General features: G+C 41.5%; 1 protein-coding gene across 4 annotated transcripts in view; it reads left to right on the top strand.

Moving 5' to 3' along the window:
* sfl (N-deacetylase and N-sulfotransferase sfl) overlaps window positions 1-20,189 on the top strand; it is a 172,107-nt gene that overhangs the window by 93,925 nt on the left and 57,993 nt on the right. Inside the window, exon 1 of one of the 4 annotated variants that reach the window (XM_072298285.1) lies at window positions 9,660-9,836. The exons of 2 other annotated variants lie outside the window; for them this stretch is intronic. The gene's annotated coding sequence lies outside the window, so the exon portion shown is untranslated. Of the gene's footprint in view, window positions 1-9,659; window positions 10,057-20,189 lie in introns of those variants that run through there. One more of the 4 variants, XM_072298284.1, reaches the window with a different exon arrangement.

The raw sequence follows: 20,189 nt of genomic DNA, 5'->3' as shown, positions 1-20,189 counted from the left end.
AGGAGGAGAGAAAAGTAAAAATGAAATTCCTGATCCCTCCAACAGGCTGGTTTTCTCAAGAAACATTAAATCCTGATAGAGTTCTCTGAAAAATAGTTAAGAACACATTTATTTAAATACAGCGCTAAACTGCCGTCAAGTTTTGATTCTAAGAAACTCATGTGCTTCAGAAACACGATTCAACATTGTAAGATTACAAGATTTAATTCATGTTCCTCGTGGTGTTTTTTTTTTTTTTTTTTTAAATTGTTTTGTTTATTTTTTGTTGTTGTTGTTGTTGTCGTTACTGAGATGCATAAAAATGTTTGCATTACTCCCATGTACAAAGCTCTAGCCTTGTCTATGTTCCCCGAAGAATGCATGAGAGTGAGTTGCACTTCAAACTCCTTCCACGTTACTTTGTTAAAATGATGAAATGTCGTAGACTCCAGACGTAGTACTCCAACGTCTTGTGGTCCATTTCTTACTAAGTTTTGGAATTATGTTGGCCTACCTCGCAACCCAAACGGTATTTGCGTCCAGGGTTCGGTTCCATCCTAAAGTTTGTCGGCTTAAGTCGTTGCAGCAACTAATTGCGCTGAAACGTCCCGTGAAGGCAAGACCCGACCCGCGGTGTGATAACATAGCGAGAGTGGGTGGATAAGGCATGCAGCAGGCCGCAGGACAAGCCTTGTAACCACCACTTTCTCCCTCATCCGATGATCGGATTAAGCGCTAAGCCGATGTCTCCGGTGTCTATCGTTAAGTGACCAAGTTCAAAGCATTTTACCGGAGTGCTATCGGTCGCCCATCCAAGAAATCAATTATTGATCTTCCGCTTCCGGTAGCTGTCACGTGAATAATCAGACATCGATACTTTCCCATTTCAATTTGTGGTTAGGAATCGACTATCGAGGCGTTCGTTGTGAAAGCCCCTCTAATCGATTCTTTTCCATAGGTTTAAGTGTAATGGCAGATCAATTAAAGCAGAGATCGACACGCCACTGCTTGTTGTGGACAATTTGGAAGGAGCTTATTGAATTTTGTGGATGCACGTTTAAAATGTGTTTCTTATCCCCGTCCTCTTCGGGGATTGATGGAGAAACATTTCTTAAAGCAACTGCAGGAACAAATAAACTGTCGAAAACTTTTGCATATAGTTTTATGCAATTAGAGTGAAGTATTTTCATCATATTACTATTTTAATTTTTGAAAGTTTTGAGTTTTGAATGGTAGTATAGCCTTTTATGTAACTTTTTGTTTTGTTGGGTAGCCACTGCTATGGATTAAAATGAAGTTGTTAACTCACATCAAAATGAAAATGTAGTATTTAAGTATTTTAATAAATCATATTATTTTAATGTGAGTTAACAACTTCATTTTAACTAATAGCACTAGCTACCCAACAAATTAAAAAAACATCATTTGAATTTCGCTCTCATTTTAATTGAATATTTCATTAATATTTTTTTAATCCAAAGTTTTATTTTATTCAGTAAGTCTGTGCAATGTTTCGTTAATGTTTCGATTGAATTTCTACACGGAGAAAAAAACTTCGTGCGTGGGACCCAAAGTTGAGATCATATATGGATCTCTGAAGTTTTCGGATCACGTATCCAAAAACTTGAGGTCCAGCTGCCGAAGTTCGGGTCAGACATCTGAAGTACTTCGATATATATATACCGAAGGGTTCGGGTCACACATCTGAAGTACTCCGGTACATACCGAAGTGCCTCGATGTCTGACCCGAACTTCGGTAGCTCAACCTCAAGTTTTCAGATGCGTGATCAGAAAACTTCAGAGATCCATATGACTTCAACTTCGGGTCCCATGCACGAAGTTTTTTTGTATTAATATTTTCCCCGTTCGGAGAGAGATCCGGCGAGAGTGTATAAGATCCAGACTTGCAATATAAAATGCACCGCGGAACGAGAGTTTTAGAGGGTATTAGTGCCCCAGTAGCTGGAGTCCACTCGTCGTCGGGTTGATTCAAAAGCTTATTGCAATAAGGTCAGTATTAGGCAACATCGCCAAATCTCCCCCAAAAATCCTCCAATTTCGTCCCTCATGCCCAAAGACCCGCGAGTACGCCGCCGAATCCACATCGCCAGCGTCCACAACAAAATCAATTAAAGTCCGCGCATTTACAAACAGCGGCGCACATTTTCGCCGACTGGTTTAATTTTTGAAAATTTCTAGCGTTCAGTTTGAGGGAATTATCTGCGAATCGGCAACATTGGCAACAGTCCCACTTCCGCGGGGATAAGCCGACGAAAACCCCAGGGCATTGTTGCCGCTTGGAGATAATGAATCGAATGCTGCCGTGCTAAGGAAGAACACCGTATGAACATTCGATAGTTGCCAAATTTTCTTCGATAAAATGTTTATTTTCGAGGAAAGCTATGGATATTTTTCCTTGAAATTTTCAGAAACTTAAGATGGAATTGCGAAGTGCGAACAAAAATGTCTGAAAAATAGAAAGGAAAATATTCATAATTTTACTGGGAAATTCGTGTTTTATCAAAGGAAATTTGGCAACGCCTGAAGGCTCATACGGTGTTTCTCCTTAGCCAGGCAGAATGTACCCCTTAGCGAAGTTGGTGGAACTAGCAAATTCTTGCACTGGAAGTGACAACGTTTTCCTGTGCCCACAACCAACGCAACGGTGCCCTGTTCGTCCACTTCCTCGTCCTTGTTGGTTGGATCGCAAAATGGGAATAGATTAATACGATAATGCCCTAATTCAATTTCGGAGTGTCACAGACCGATTCATCATTTAATTTTATCTGTGTCACCGCTGCCGTGCAACTCTAAAACGCCGTAAACGCCATTTTACATTTTTTTTTTAAAACAATGTAATATCATAGCAAAAAAACTTTTGTACCTTGGGACAATATTTTTACAGAACTCTTTCGCAAATACTTTCAAGAACTTGACCTGAAAATTCGAGGTGCACGGATAAAGCGGTTTTTATTTTATAAAGTGTTAAGTTCCAAAAAACGCGGGGAAATCTTGTTGGATTCACGGAGTTTTGATGCTTAGCACGGTAGATTCGGTGCTCACTTCATAAATGAAAAACAGAAAAGTTTCAATTTAAGATTCACCCCTTGGTCGCTTTGCGGGCCCCAGTTAGGTCATAATCTGAATAGAGCGGTCCGATCTAGGGACTATATCTTCTATCGGGAGTTTTAGGATTAATAAACATCGGCTCGTTAGATTTTTAGAACAAACTTTGATAAAAAAAAATGAACATTTACATTGTTTAAATGGGAAAATTTACGCACTGAAAAAGAAAAGTTCGGTAAATCCGAACTAGTAAGGATCATATGGAACCACAATTTTGTTCGGTACACACGACCGAATTATTCGGTCTGCTCAGCCAAACTGTTCGGTCCACTGAACCGAACTGTAAGAATTTATTATGGTTCGGTCGCACAAACCGAACGATTCGGTTGAACAGACCGAATAATTCGGTTGTGTGTACCGAACAAAAACAGGTTCCATATGATCCTATCTAGTTCGGATTTACCGAACTTTTTTTTCAGTGTGGGACTTATTTCCAACAGTAGGGCAGTAGAACGAAATGTGATAAACAATGACAATCTACAGGCTCAGAGAGCTCATAGTAATGCTATCTCGGATACTCTCTCACCCGCATTAGTCTTACGAGCAATGTGTACGGTCGATGGAAAGTTAGTTTCGAGAAGCTTACTTCTCACAATTGAACAGTCACACTCTTTTTTATTTAAGAATGACTAATGAACATGGCGTTGGACGATTTGCCGAGCAAGCTCTGTAAACAATGGCAAATGTGTGAAGCAGCCATTGCTAATTTTTTTTCCATCATGTGGCATCAGGCAAACGTTATTGCTGATCTATGGCAGTATTTTCCACTATGAAGCGATCTAGGTCTTCTCTACTGGATTCATTGTCGCAACATCAGTTCGCAGTAAACGATTCGTGTTGGAAACTCATGTCGATCGTGACGAATAGAGCAAATTGACCACACACTTTTTAACCGCTTAACTGCATCCCAATACTTATGCGACCCATCTTATTCCGTGCGTAGATTGCAACTGTCTCACTCTACCTTAGAATGAGACAGTTGCAATCTTTTTCCAGGGCCAATTAAGGATCTTCTCTTTTTTTGTGAAAACTGATCAAAATTTACGATGAAATCCATCAGCTAAGTTCAAGATTTACTCCTTACTTCACGAAATGCGCCCAAGCAATTAGCTTACGAACGAGAAAAAAAACACTAAAAAATGGCCCAATATGCCAATTATTGAAGGCAATGAATATTTATAAATATTAAGTTAAGTCACTCTCTGGAAGCACATATTGCATTAAGTTCTTTGTTATCGAGACGGAGAAACTTAACTCCATTCCAAGGTTGCAAAGTCGACTGAAACTATTAAAATGTACAGATGTCTACGACTGCGCAGTGTTAGATCAAAATGTTGCTGATGTATGCGTGCTTTCAGAAGAAAAGTCGTCGAATTTGTCAGTTCGAAGTGTCCACGTGTCTTCCAGTAAATGCATATATAAGAGTCTAAATTCTGCAGCATTGCCTCCTTTAATTTAAAAATCTAAATTTTTGTATATATACCCATTTTCCAAATTCTTTGTAACGACGTTAATAGCCTAAGATGCTGAGTGTCTCTAAATAAATAAATTAACTAACGAACTAACTAACTAAATATACCTAGCTACGTTCTTTCGTCCGTTCGAGAAACGGCGAATTACTTGGAATAGGAGAAAAATCTTTCAAAAAAATCTCAGAAGAAAAATCGTTGAATTTTCCAGTTCGAAGTGTCCACGTGTCTTCCAGTAAATGCATATATAAGAGTCTAAATTCTGCAGCATTGCCTCCTTTAATTTAAAAATCTAAATTTTTGTATATATACCCATTTTCCAAATTCTTTGTAACGACGTTAATAGCCTAAGATGCTGAGTGTCTCTAAATAAATTAACTAACGAACTAACTAACTAAATACAGGGTGTTTCAGACCACCCGTACCAGGCCTTTTTCTCGGTTGGTTTAGGTCGTACGAAGTCGGAGACCGCGGGGTTGAATAGGGAATTGACCCCAAGGAATCCGAATTTCGTGATCCCGAAACCCCCCCACCCCCCCTTGGGGGGTAAAGGGGGGTCACGATGCTAAAAGTCACGGTTCCCGACCGAATTGCGGATAGATCGCATCAGAATTGAAAAGTACGGAAAATTTCACGTGGAATTGACCCCTAAAAATCCAAAATCGGACCATCCTAGGCCCAAAAATGACTCCCTAAAGAGGGGGCACTGTCCCCCTCCATAATTTCTCTTTGGTCTCAAAATTGACGTAAATTCTCCAGAAAAAGACGGTTTCCCAGGTAATCGACCTCGAGAAATCCAAATTTCATGGTCCCGAAGCTTCTCTAGCTCCCCTTGGGGGGTAAACGGGGGGGCCCAATTTTAAAAATCGGGGCTCCTTTCCGAATCGCAAATTCATTGCATCCAAATTGAGGAGCAGAACACATTTACCACTTAAGTGACTCCTAAGAGTTCTAACAGACCCCTGAACGGCAGAAAGTAACTCCCTGAGGAGGGGGGCTTCGCCCCCGCCAAAAATTTCTCAAAATTCCTCTTTGGTCATTAAATTTACGTCGATTCTCCAGAAAAAGATGGTTTACCATGTAATCGACCCCGAGGACTCTAAATTTCATGTTCCCTGAGCTCCTCGGGGTCGATTACATGGTAAACCATCTTTTTCTGGAGAATCGACGTAAATTTTATGACCAAAGAGGAATTTTGAGAAATTTTTGGCGGGGGCGAAGCCCCCCTCCTCAGGGAGTTACTTTCTGCCGTTCAGGGGGTCTGTTAGAACTCTTAGGAGTCACTTAAGTGGTAAATGTGTTCTGCTCCTCAATTTGGATGCAATGAATTTGCGATTCGGAAAGGAGCCCCGATTTTTAAAATTGGGCCCCCCGTTTACCCCCCAAGGGGAGCTAGAGAAGCTTCGGGACCATGAAATTTGGATTTCTCGAGGTCGATTACCTGGGAAACCGTCTTTTTCTGGAGAATTTACGTCAATTTTGAGACTAAAGAGAAATTATGGAGGGGGACAGTGCCCCCCTCTTTAGGGAGTCATTTTTGGCCTAGGATGGTCCGATTTTGGATTTTTAGGGGTCAATTCCACGTGAAATTTTCCGTACTTTTCAATTCTGATGCGATCTATCCGCAATTCGGTCGGGAACCGTGACTTATAGCATCGTGACCCCCCCTTTACCCCCCAAGGGAGGGTGGGGGGGGGGGGGGGGTCGGGATCACGAAATTCGGATTCCTTGGGGTCAATTCCCTATTCAACCCCGCGGTCTCCGACTTCGTACGACCTAAACCAACCGAGAAAAAGGCCTGGTACGGGTGGTCTGAAACACCCTGTACACCTAGCTACGTTCTTTCGTCCGTTCGAGAAATGGCGAATTACTTGGAATAGGAGAAAAATCTTTCAAAAAAATCTCTGAAGACAAATCGTTGAATTTTCCAGTTCGAAGTGTCCACGTGTCTCCCAGTAAATGCATTCATAAGAGTCTAAATTCTGCAGCGTTGAAATATACCTAGCTACGTTCTTTCGTCCATCCGAAAAACTGCGAATTACTTGGAATAGAAGAAAAATCTTTCAGAAGCTTTCAGAAGAAAAATCGTTGAATTTTCCAGTTCGAAGTGCCCAAGTGTCTTCCAGTAAATGCATACATAAGAGTCCAAATTCTGCAGCGTTGAAATACACCCAGCCACGTTCTTTCGTCCGTCCGAGAAACGGCGAATCACTTGGAATAAGTCGGAGGTGAGTTTTCTCGGGTGATGTATTCCATTTTGCGGTCGCGGCGGTTAAGCCGAGCTCGGGGCGAGGAGAACGCCCGACGTCGCGTCGCGTCGTTAACGTCACTGAAAATTGCCAATGCGCAGCTTAATTTCAGCAGGAGCGGGGGGTGGGGGGGGGGGGGGGGGGGGCGGCACCTTTAATTTCGACCCGGAGCGAGTAAGCCCTGGAGCCCGGGAAGCAGGTGAGCGCGGGAGATCCCGGAGTCCACTTCCGGCCCGGTCCAGTAGCGTGGCGTGAATTGCGATGTATCGATTGCTCTGTCATTTAAACCTATGGTAAAGAATCGATTGTTAAGGTGTTCGCTGCAAACACCTTATTTATCGATCCTTTTCCGTAGGTTTAAATGGCATACCAATCGATGTATCGTAATTCACGCCACGCCACTGGTCCGGTCCGCCCGAGTCCTCCGGGAGCGCTAAGTCGAAAGAGCATTAGCAATGAAGGAGTGAATGAAGTGAGTAAAGTGAATCAACTGGGCGCGAGCCATACATTTTCAACTCCTCCCCGCCCTCACCCCCGTCCCCGCCCCTCGCCCCGCGTGAATAAATAAACAAGGGTTGCGACGCCGCCGGCCGCGGCGGCACTGAGATCCCCAATTCTGCCGTGCTAAGGAAGAACGCCGTATGAACGTTCGAGAGTTGCCGGATTCCCTTCGATGAAATGTTCGTTTTTGAGGAAAGTTATGAATATGTTGCCTTTAAATTTTCAGAATCTTTAGGTGAAATTGTTAACTAAATTGTCTGAAAAATTGGGAGGAAAATATTTATAAATTTACCAGGAAATTCGCCTTTTATGAAAGGAAATTTGGCAACGCTTGAAGGTTTATAAGGCGTTTTTCCTTAGTGGCGGCCGGTAGTTCTCGGCTATTTCGGGACTGCGGTCTCCGCCGACCTCCATATTCCATATCTTGTCTCTCGCCCTTTTTCCATGTGCAGTCTGCTCCCTGGTCTTTAAGACTCAAGTTTTTCGAAATTGGATCGCATTTAGCGAAAAGGAATCGGCGTGATTATAGTGTTGTAAAAATGTTGCTTCTCCATAATTATTCCAAAAATCTCCCACAACGGCAAACAGTTTTTTCTTTTCACCAAAAAATTGTCAAATTTAAAGGTAAATAATTGTGTAAATTTTAATTCTATACATATATAATGTATTTTTAAAGTGAAAGAAGTCGCACGAGTTTGAAAACGATTTTTCTTTCGTTTAAAACGGAATCAGCTTATAAATGCATTTCCCGTCGCACATTAGCTTCCTAGAAGGTATTTTATCGCAGGAAAACTGAGCTACGTAACGCCTTGAATCTTTCCGCGAATTTCCCTCTGAGTCTAAAGCATTTACTATTATACCCGGAGAATTTTATGGCAGATGTCGCTCAATAATAATTACCTGATAATAACGTGAAATATGAGAGAAAATTAGACACGTCTTATGTAGTCGGGCTGATTTCAGATGATGCATTCCAAATAACCATCAAATACTATTGAAGTATGAATATACGAGTCTTATACTGAACGATATGAACGATCGAACAAAATTCACGGGTGCGGTGTGAGGCTAAACTTTAAAAGCATTGTCCGCGGATCCGGGATCACTCAATTAATTAATCAATCGTTTTTTCTCGTTAATTAATAAGTTGATTCAAAATAACCATTCAAAACAACTCTATTCCATTATTGATTGATGTGTGCAATCGAACGAAAGTGTGGTGCCGCTGTGCAGCGCCGTACTTTGGCAGCTAATTCCAATCGAGGTTATTACTAACCAACCAATTACTCAAATATAACCGTTTCGGATGATTCTAATTTTCTAGGGAAGTTGCCTCATATATTTTATCCTGGGGATACTAAAATTAATTTTCCGAACGGTCGTAAAAAATCCGGTGTTCGTAGTTGCAGACCAAAGTTTAAACCGAAAAAGGAAGCCAATTTTTCCCCTCAGATTTGGTCCGCTTATACTCAGTTTTAAGGGAAACTTTTTTTATTTTTTCTTCTCTCCGCTTTTCAGGAATCTGACTCTTCGTGTAAAGCCTGAACTTGAACATCTGATAAGCTCTATTAAATATGAAGTTGTAACAGTTGATATTTTGCATAAAAGTGAAACCCATAGAACTGTCTAAAAATTACGTAATGCTTCGGGTGGGTATTCATAATCTTGCGTGACTAAACGTGACTAAACGTGACAAGGGGTGGAGGGGTATTAAGCTCAACTTTATGTAACAGTACGAACCGCTCATTCTATTCCGACTTTTTCATCGAAGGCTATGTTTTCTCTAATATAGCATCTCGGCTATAGCATCTCTAATGTAGGTGTACTCACAAATCCAAGTGGGTAAATAAAAGTTCAAACTGGGAAACTCTTTCTCTCCTGCGTCTATGCTCGTTTTTAGATGCATTGAGATGGCGGCACGTGGTGGTGGCCAGGTAGAAGAAGTAGAGGAGCCGCGCCGCACACTGGACCGAGGCAATTGGAGAATAGAAATTGGACAAAATTTGGAAACTTTTAAAGTTCATATTTTCGAAAATATGAAACAACGGAGTTTAAGAGTGGTTCAATTGGCTTTTCCCTGAAATTTCATCCAGAAACACCCTTTGAAATTGACTTTGTGACAAAATAAACATTAAAATTTGATATTTTTAGCCCAAAATTTCATGTCCGACCTCTTGTATTAGTTGGCTCCACTGTGCGCCGCGCCGGTTCGCGTGGGAGGACCCGGCCCGCGGCCCGCGTCAAGGTCGGGGGCTTCTCCCGGTGCCCGCGACCCGAGCGCCGGCCGCGCCGGCCGCGCCGCCGGACGACGACGCGCGACGCTAGAGCCGGCTTCAGTCGACGTCGCGTCGAGCCACGGATGCTGCGTCTACCACGCGTCTCCCACCGCAGCCGCATTCCGCCGTTGTTACGTCACGGGACTCGCGCGCCATCCTCCACCTGTGTGAGTCGCCTATGCCGGGATCGCGATTGCGTTATACCCTCGTCGACAGTGGATTCCTGTCCTAATCAGGTGAAAGCATTGTGCTCCGTTCAATTCCTTGCTCCGCTTCCGCTTTTAGCATAGCTCCGTTACGAGTGGAATTCCAGATATGATTTCCCGGAATTTTTAAGTTGTGAAATTTACAGTGTCGCCAACGGTCCGAAAACCGGGGAAAGTCAAGAGGAATTTGCGGCGACCGGGGAAAGTCACGGAACTTCTGACAAATCTACTGTTATCAAAAATAATTGAGGTATCGCATTTTGCGTGATAATTAATTAAATTAAAGTGAAGAAGAAAGTCTTGTCTTTATTAGCTATGTTGTTTAGTACAATTGTTGTAGGAAATGTACATTTCGGACATCAAGTCCATCCTCAGAACTCAATCACAAAATTACACAGTAAAACACCAGTCTCGCAATCGTGATATTTCATCTACTACTGGTGTTTTACTGTGTGATTTTGTGATTATGTTCTGAGAATGGACTTGATGTCCGAAATGTACATCCACTACAACAACTTGTAATAAACAACATATCGTGTAAAGGCAAGACTTCCTCTTCCAAATTAAAACATATTACTGATCTTCCAATTGTTTACCCCTCATAGTCTTTTTGCTCGTTATCATTTAACAAGGTGGTGTAATGGTGCTGAGCCCACACCGTTTCGCAGGGAGAACAAAGCCGAAAAAGTTCTAAAATTTTAATTAGAGTCAAACATTTTGAGCTTTAATGAGTACCAGTACAACATTGTGGGGGGCGAGGGATTTCAGTTTAGGCAACTTGCATTGGAATATTAAGTTGAGGTCACGACGAGATATCTGAATCGTTTTCGGTCTTTTTAGAACTCGTCGGTAGATCACGCTCGTAAGTGATATAGATCTAATGATTATAGATCTTTAGTAATTGTAAGTCTCTAGGTGTGACGTCAACTTAATATTACAATGCAAACTGCATGAGCTGAACACTCTTCCCTCCTCAAGTGTTTTACTGGTACTCGTTAGAGCTCCAAGTTCAACTCTAATTGAAATTTTTGGACTTTATGCCTTTGTTTTTCCCGCGAGATAAAGTGGACCCAGCGCCATTTCACCACATTGTTACATACAGTTCGGGTCATTTCTTAGTGTTTTTTCTCGTTATTTTTTAACCAGCTAATGTATTTTTCCATAATTGGATCTTTTAACAAGTGAGGAGGAAGTAAATGAAAAGAAATTTTGTTCAACTTTAGCGAAAGTCAGCGTATTTAAAAAAAGAGGAAAAAACAGATGAAAATTCTGTTCGAAGGCCAGGGAATGAAACAATTTTGGAGTCAGGAAAAAGCAAAAAAATTAAGATATGTAAAGATTGTATCGGATTTAGGTGAATTGATAATCGGTTTTCTTTGGCGATTAGGAGTCGCAGAGCGCCCTAATGCAAACCATTGACATTAGCGGCTTCATAGGAAGATCGCCTTTTAAAAATTACTGGACAAGACAGAGATGGAATGAATGCCCATCTCCAAAATTATCGATGGTTTTTTATCTTGTCTTGTCTAACCATTTAATCACGATTTTGGTACACGATTTCGGTAATCAACCACCCCATCTCACGGAACAATCATGAGTTGAATAATTATAATTTTTAATCGTTCCAAATATTAGATTTACCAGCCGCTGGTCCTGTATCAATTTTTATTGAGAGTTTTTTCCCTTTCAAATGTGTCCGGATATTTTAGGTTTTCAATGGTCTTTTTGCTTGTTAGTTTCTCCATTTTTCTCTGTTAGTGAGTTGGTGCACGGAAAAAGTATTCGGGGTTATCCACTAAAGTTGTGGTAGTACCCCAATTTGTCGGAGTGTATGAAAATTTCCAATTCATTGTAGTAGTACTGCAACTCAAGTTGGCACCACAACTAATTAGAAATGCCAATATCATCCAAAAGCCCCATGCCCTTTCTCCCATGTGATTAGAAAACAGGCAATCGTTCACAAGCACCTCGATCGGATTTTTTTGAAATCTAGTTCAAAATTAAGAGAAGAGAGAACCTGCTTTAAAAAAACATCACCCTGACAGGGAAAAAATAAAACAAATGGGCACTTGTAAACAAACGAACCTTTTATTTAAACGCACATTTAACAACGAATAACTGTATCTTTGCGTGAGTGTGCAAGCGAAATAGATAGTTGGCGAGCCTGTTTTTTCACTGTAAACAACTAAACGCTCGTGACTGCACTGCACCGTATATGTTTTCGTGATTTTCGAGCGGTCGTGTCGAGCCGTGTTTTTGACTAAAACACAGGAGGAACACTCTACCGTATACGTCATGTTCGGGGCACCGGCTGCTCGCGTCACGTAGTCCCTCCCTTTGGTTTAAGTTACATTTACCGCACGTCCGCTTTGTTTTTATGTAGCTCCAATATCATCAGAGTTGCCTGATTGTGCTCATATTTGTCTATTTTACCCAAATTTAAATCTTGAACTCGATACGGAAAAGAACATTTTGGCAATATCTACACCTCGCCCGGGTGATATGCAACGTAAGAAAGAAATGATAGATTGGAAATTTCAGTGGAATATTTCATGAAATTTCACGAGGCTGTAAAATATTTCACCTTTTTCAGGGGATAGAGTACGTAATCCGCACTGAAACACACAAAACTAGAAGAAAGTCACAATTTTTACATTTTACGAAACATGAAAAGTAAACGGTATTTTTCAATATCTTTCAGAAATTTCATGAAATATTTCACGTGATTTTTCAAAATTATATTTTTCATGAAACATTGCCACCCTGTCCGCACCTTGAAAAGCTTGGCAGCTGGAGCCGAGATTCTTGGTCCCAGCTGCCAAAATTCGGCGAAAATACCGAGAACACTCCGTAGTTAACCCAGTAAGGTTGGTTTTTTTGGTTTTTTATTTTCATTGATTGATTTATTTTGCAATGCACGAGCCGGTTTCAAAATTTCTAAAGAAACATAAACAAACACATAACGGCACAAGAAAAACTTTGAAATAGGTTTACGACAATTTTAGTATTTTAGTGAACAATTAGGAGAACTTAGTAGATAATTTACTTCTTGCGCTGCTGTCACTCGTTTTAGTTTTATAGTTGACGAATCTTGGCAGCCTGGACCGAGAATATCAGTTTCAGCTGCCGAGCTTTTCGAGGTGCAGACTGCTTTACCGTAAGATTTAGCAGTACGATCCCGTTCAAAATGCTTTTCGCACGAAGACATCGCACATTTTTCCTCTTTGAGTTGATCAGATTCCTTTTTTTTTCGAATTTTCGCAACCCTGTTCAGTGTCGACTTCATTTTATTCCTCATAAAGATCGCTGAAGCTTCCCGCTTGCTTGATTTATGTGTGTGCAACAACTTTTAAAAGTTGCTTTCAGTCGCTAAACGCCGTAAACAATTAAGTTCCCGATTTCAAAACTGCCCGCTCTTTTTTTACTATCTTTCAACTTTTGAGTCTACAAGAATCGACCCGTCTCATAAGATATTCGTCGCTTCTGTATTAAATTAAATCATCCCTCCTGGCCGGATAATCTCTTTTGTTTTGCTCAAAAATTTAGCCAAAGACTTCGTTCGTAAATTCCTTACAACAATTTAATTTGTAAGTGCTTGATATTTATTGCCCGAAGCCTTCATTTTTCCCTTGTGAGGGGTTCGAGATAGGAAAGGGGAAATTTCTTCCGTTCCCATTCTTCCATCGCCCTCAGTTATGAAGAATAAATAACATGGCGTTGTTTTTTACAGCCGAAGTGAGAAAACCTCTCTCAAACGCAACACCCGCACGTTTTAGCCGAGCAAATAATCATTTTCTTGTTGCTACTCTTGTCGAAGCCATTCATCATTTCACCACCGCCTTCCCTTATCTCTATGCGGTTAGCGTGTCGGTCGACGATAAGTTTTTCTGCCGATGCACGATTCATTTCTCGCTCACACTGAGATTCAAAACAAAGCGTTCGACAAAAAGTCAAATGTCAGTGATCTTGAAAAATTGGTATTCGCTGCCAAAAATATTGGGGCGTTCTCTCAGAATCAAAGTGTATCGACATTTTTGTTCAGAACTTTTTCTCTATCATGCTTTGGGGCGCCATTTAAGTCGAACTTTGGAGGGAGCACAGGGTGTCTACAAGTCCGGAAGTAGTACTGATTTTTTAAGGGCGGTCCGGAAGTACTGAAAAAAGCGGAAATTCCGCAAGGAGGTCCGGATTCCCCCCCCTTTTTTGTCATTTATGTCACAATTTGAGAGAAAAATTTAAAATTTTGAAATTTTTCGAATTTCGTAAAATGGAGGTACTGAAAAATTACTGAATTTTCTGTTTTGGAAGTACTGAATTTCTTAGAAATGTATTGAAAAAGTACCGTAAAAGTACTGATTTTTTGCAAGCCTGTTTTACTAGATACCCTGGAGCAAAATTCTTTCGTATGAGTCAAAATTCCCGTTCACGAGGCAACATTTCCGGGATCTCCACACCCTTATTGATCTAAACCTGATTTTACTTCTTTTTCCACAAAAAAATAATGTTAATTTCCAAGTTCAGTTTTGGGGGCCGTTCATTCTAACAGTAGTTGAATGACCAATTCTAAAAAGCACACATATCCATCGGGCGTTGCTGAGATTGTACAACTTTGCCACGCCTGTGAAAATGCTTCCAGCATTGCTCCAAATATTCAATAATTCGTCTTCACCGATTTAGACAATTTCAGAGAGGAAAGCTACCCACGTAAACGCGTTTAATATACAGGGAAGTAGATCAATTAGTTGCAAAAGCTCAGCAACGCCTGATGGACATGTGTGCTTTTTCGAATTGACCATTCAGTTACGCTCGTTACGTCATTAGCTACGCAGAAATGTAGTTACGTTTTTTCGTCTTGGCGTTTCCCGCGCAAATTTCAAGGAACCGCTAAAATATGCCTTGATAACTCTCATTTTCGGCGCGACACCTCAGCATAACGTTTACAGCAAAGAACGCGCAAATATCTATTGAAGAAACAAATGCAAACCCAATGTGCGAGAAGAACAAAAAACATGACCTTCCAGAGCTCGTAGCCGAAGAATTCGGTCCCTGCCGCTTAATAATTTACGAAGCATGATGTGATGTAGAGACTGAAGAAGGAAGAAATTACACGTTCGAGTCAAGTTACATTTCAATATAAGCGGAACAAAATTTCCCCTCTCGTTAGACGGAGTCGGTGGACAGTTTTTCAGAACAAACAAGTGCCTTTCTTTTATTCATCCGCCGCGGCAGCGCCGTTCGCCTAGCGTCACGCAACCCGGCAAGGGCGTGTGTCGTGTGTGTTGCTCGCTAATAATGTTTGTTCCGGATGCGCGACGCGACGCAAAGAGAGGCGTAAGTGGAAAAAGTCGCAATTTGATTTTCAGCCGCTGAATTATAAACGCAAAGCGCCGCCTAGCCCCAGGCTCGCAGTCCGATTACCATCTCGGGAGAGGCCGAATTTCAGCAGCCGCTGAATAAAACATCCGCACCAAATGAAACTGAGTTTTTCCCCGGAGGTAAACAAATATCCAAGTATCAAGTCTCGTCTAAGGAGGGGTATCGATAAGGACCGTTTTTCGGCCCACCTTAGCCGACTGAATTTCCTGAACTCTACGATTTTTTGGTTTTGTGACACTTTGTCGGGTGACATGATGAATTTGGTGCAAATCACTTTTCTTGTTTGGTCCCGAGGTATAGTAGGATTTTCTTCGTATTAAGAAGATTTGGGCCTTTGTATAAAGCTGAAAATTCTACCATAGCTCGGGACTAAACCCGAAAAGTGAGTCGCACCAAATTCTACGATTTTTTGCCCATAAAGAGTGTATATTTAACGAAATGCACCAGGATTTGGTTATTTCCGAGCTCTTTTCAGGTCTAATACTAGGTTAAACATGGGACTGAAGGCCGATTTTGTCGACGAATGCGTATTTTATAGCATTCGGCCACACACCTGCAAAACTCGGATTTCCTCATCAAAATCGGGCTTTAGACTCATGTTACAGCCAGTATTAGACCCAAGAAGAGACCAAAAATGACCAAATCAATGGTGCGTTCTGAGGATTAGACCCTCGACTGACAATGAGTTATTGAGAGTAAAAAATCGTTGAGTTGAGGAAGTCCAAAGTCGGCCCAAAAATTGCCCTTATCGATACCCCTCCTTACTGGCTCCACTTTAGACTTTTGGCACCAATTGGTTCCAATAAATCAGATTTAAATACAAAGGTAAGGTGTGTACACGGAGAAAAAAACTTCGTGCGAGGGACCCGAAGTTAAGGTCATATGGATCTTTGAAGTTTTCGGATTACGCACCCGGAAACTTGAAGTCCAGCTGCTGAAGTTCGGGTCAGACACCTGAAGTAGTTCGGTACATACCGAAGGGTTCGGGTCACACATCTGAATAACTCGGGTACATACAAAAGTACTTCAGGTGTCTGACCCGAACTTCAGCAGCTGAACTTCAAGTTTTCGGGTGCGTGATCCGAAAATTTCAGAGATCCATATGACCTCAACTTCGGGTCCCACGTACGAAGTTTTATTCTCCGTGAAGATTTAAAGTATATGAGCCCAGTGTATCAAGTTTTTGTAATGAAGACGAAATTAGATTTTTTCTCTGACCGTGCTTCTGTTACTACTTCCAAGTAACAACTTTATACTTTTCATTGTCTAGCCTCCGAGAAAGCTCCGCTGTAAGCTGGATGAAACGGTGAAACCTGACGCATAGAAATGTGTACGACGGGATCTTCCGGAGGTCTTGGTACTCAGGCTCGCGTGAGCGTGAGGGGTAAACTCTGTCAACGAATAACCATTTTCCATCTAGTATCTGTCGCGTCCCCCCCACCCCTCGACTTTCTTCCCCTCCCTCCCTCCGGTGATGTTATCGACTTTCCGTTTTCCCGCGTTCAACTTTTTTTTAATTTAGTTTTTCCCCGGCGGGCATTATCACAGCTCCTGCCAGTTATCTTGGCTATTATTTTCACGTTATCGTGATTTTTAATCCGTTTTCGCGACTCCCCTCCCGGGGCCTCGCGAGGGGGAGGGGCATTAATTTCGCAGTCACGTCAGCCGGCTCATCTGTCTTTCGCCGGGCGATTTGAATATCGCGGGTAATCCGCCCGGCGTCGGTGACAAGTTGTGCGAGAGGTCAGTTTTCCGACGGCCAAAGTCGGGAAAAGCGTATCTCCTCTGCCACGCATCAAAATCTTCGATCATACACTGGAAAAAAAAAACACATTGGATCTAGAGTCCAGACTCTTGAAATCATTGACAAGAAAAAATACTCTTGATTCAATCGGATTTTTGCTTCGTGTTCAAAACGAAATCCGCTTAAATTAAGAGGCTTGGTTCTTGATTTAAGCTAGATTCTGATTGAAACAAGAGTACTTTTTCTTGTCGATGTTTTTAAGAGTCTGGACTCGAGATACAATGTGTTTTTTTATTTCCAGTGTATGCTGAAACAATCATGTTTCACTTATAAAGTTCATCTTACTTATTTTATCGTAGATTGTTATCAATATATCACCATGGCTGTTCATTATTCGATGTTCAACTATCAAAATACGGATTTGCAAATTATTCTACCAATACGTAGACGAGACAATTAGGTTAAATAGAAATGGACATGTTGCATGTGCGGGGACATGTTTACAATAGCAACTACTTAAATTTCATTTGTAGATAAAAATTAGGCACAACTTATTATCATCGTGACGAATGTGATGATATTTTGTTCGTAAAAAGTGCAAGCACACCTATAAAGCATGATTTGGCAAGCAACAGGGTCAATGCTGAAAACAATATACGATCAAGACGAAAACTTTGATCAATCAAGTCAGTATTGTCAAAATCTGAAAGTTTTTGTATTTTCAAGGCCCTTAGGTCAGACGACCAACTAATTACTGTGCAGAAGAAAAAGAAGGAGAGCAACCACAGAATTATTAGAATTCGCTAATTTGCTCCTGAGACAAGTAAATCAGGGCAAAAAAAATGGTTTTGAATATTATCTTTAATTTTTTCTCTACCTGCTCAACTCAGCAAAAACGCTCCAATACTTGAGGGTTATCTCAATCTAATCTAAAAAAATGCGATGTGTCTCCTACAATTATGTAGTCACCAGAACTCATAGTAGCAGGTGAATTCGCTTCGAGTGAATATAGCTTTTTATGCTACATTGATGCGAAACCCCTCTCATTAAATTAAGCCGCTCTTTACCAGGGATATAATTCCTTGTCCCGAGATCTGAGTCTAGTGAACCCTGCGTCCTGCGCACCGTTCCTCGGCGAGCCTTCAGCAGCGCTGTAATCGGATGCATTTAATTGCGTGTCAGCCGTGGAACCTGCACAGCTTTCGGCGACGTTGCCTTGCCGGCAATAGTATAGTATCCCGTGTTTTCGATCCCAGCGCTATGAACCGCTCCAATCACCAACTTTCCTCTCTGTCACTCACCGATAAAAATATTTGGGACCTTGCGTTGCCCCTGGTTAGTATAGAAAGTGAAACACCAAACAACCCAAATCTTGAGTTGATTTTGGTAGTTTGCGGTAAATTAAGCGCAGAAAGCAATGGAAAGCCCCGCGGGAAGGCTTAGATTTTTTGTGTTTTAGTTCCCGTATGAACAAACTTTGGTGTTGAGTTTTCTTTCTGCGCATCGATTACCAAAACCAATCGCGAGAGCTTTCACATCAGTGTAGTTGCAGAAATTTCTCAGCCTTTCCATGTGCCAAATTGGTCGTCTTAGTCCGAAACCCCGTTTTTCTCTAAATTTTATGAGAAATGACCTGTTTTTTTGCTCTTTCATTACGAATCGCCGCTAATTTGTAAAAGAAAAGAAACTCATCACTTTTCACGGCAATTTTTCGAAAAGCACACAATTTCACCTTTCACCTTAATTCGGCGGATATATCAAGCGATTCTAACGCCAACCCCATTTGTGCACTTGTTTGTACACAATTTGTGCACTTGTTTGTACACTATTTTTGTGCACTTGTTTGTACACAATTTGTGCACTTGTTTGTCCACAATTTGTGCACTTGTTTGTACACAATTTGTGCACTGGTTTGTACACGATTTGAGCACTTGTTTGTACACTATTTGTGCACTTGTTTGTACACAATTTGTGCACTTGTTTGTACACAACTTGTGCACTTGTTTGTACACAATTTGTGAACTTGTTTGTACACAATTTGTGCACATGTGTGGACTCGTTGGTCGAGAAGTTTCTCACACCCCTCCAAATCGCAGTCTAGGAGTCTCTCTCGGGGGCTATGGTCCATACGTGACGTTAGGCTTTCCCCCAATTTTTTTGCCTCCTACGCGCCTCTCCCATCCCCCATGTCACGCACGCACGAAACAGGGTTGAACCCTCACTGCCTCCGATTCGACCCCGACGTCTTATTCGACGGTACCCCCGCCTTAGGCCGGGTCGCAAAAATGCAATTTTTCCCCGGAAATGAATCATGTTGAAAAAAAGTTGTATTACCTTGTCAGAATAACGTATACAAAATTTGAAGCGCCTAAGTCAACTCTAGACCCCTCCGCCTTAGCGATTTAGGCGTAAATTTTAAAAATGCATTTTAGAGGACGAAAAAAGGTCATTTTCAGTAGATTTTCCGAGTTACTGCCCTTTAGGGCGAAAATTTTAAGCATTTTGCCGTATTCTGAGTGGTTAAACGAGTAACCGGCGAACGAATCATAAGAAAGCAGCGACGCCGCAAGCCGCGCCGCCGCGTCGCGGCGCCTACGCTTGCCCCTAGCGCGACGCGCGGCTGAATACCTTCCGTTAGCCACTGATCGGGCGCATAAAGGAGGGGAATGAATGTATAATCGCGGTTAAAACTGATTTCTCCATGAATCGAACCCTTTCCTTCAACATTCGGATGTTCACCTTAAAGATCACCTATTTTTATACCTTCCTCAACAAAGAAAGCTTGAAGTGTGCAGAGTTCAGCCTATTTTTTCAATTTCCTTATTGATTCAATGGGATTAAGGAAATTGCAAAAATAGTTACCAGAGCTCACCACGTGGAGGTAACTGCACTTTGAGCTCCATCCCCCCTTTGTTTTTGGTTCCTTTTTGATCTACAGTTCTATTGTCATCTTCATTAAATAAATTAGAATACTGTAATACGGTGAGATTTTGAGGAACACATGAATTCTAGTGTTTCTTAGGAACATTTGAATGTCAAAGTCTTGACTTCATATGTATTTTGATGCTTTCGATCATTCATGATTTCCCATTATAATATCAAAATCGGAATTCTGATTTGCTTTCAAAAGAGGGCATTCGCTTCCTACTTTTCATCCGTTGTAAAATTTGAAGATGACGTTCGTCTTCTGTGCTAGCGAGGGTTGATGCATAAGTCACCTCCTTCACACATCTTTCCACGGCTTGTGTGTGACATGGGAAATC

This window comes from Bemisia tabaci, chromosome 3, assembly GCF_918797505.1.
Source record: "Bemisia tabaci chromosome 3, PGI_BMITA_v3".
NCBI lineage: Eukaryota > Metazoa > Arthropoda > Insecta > Hemiptera > Aleyrodidae > Bemisia > Bemisia tabaci.
Note: the sequence above shows the minus strand (reverse complement) of the source record. Positions and strands in the feature narration are given on the sequence as shown.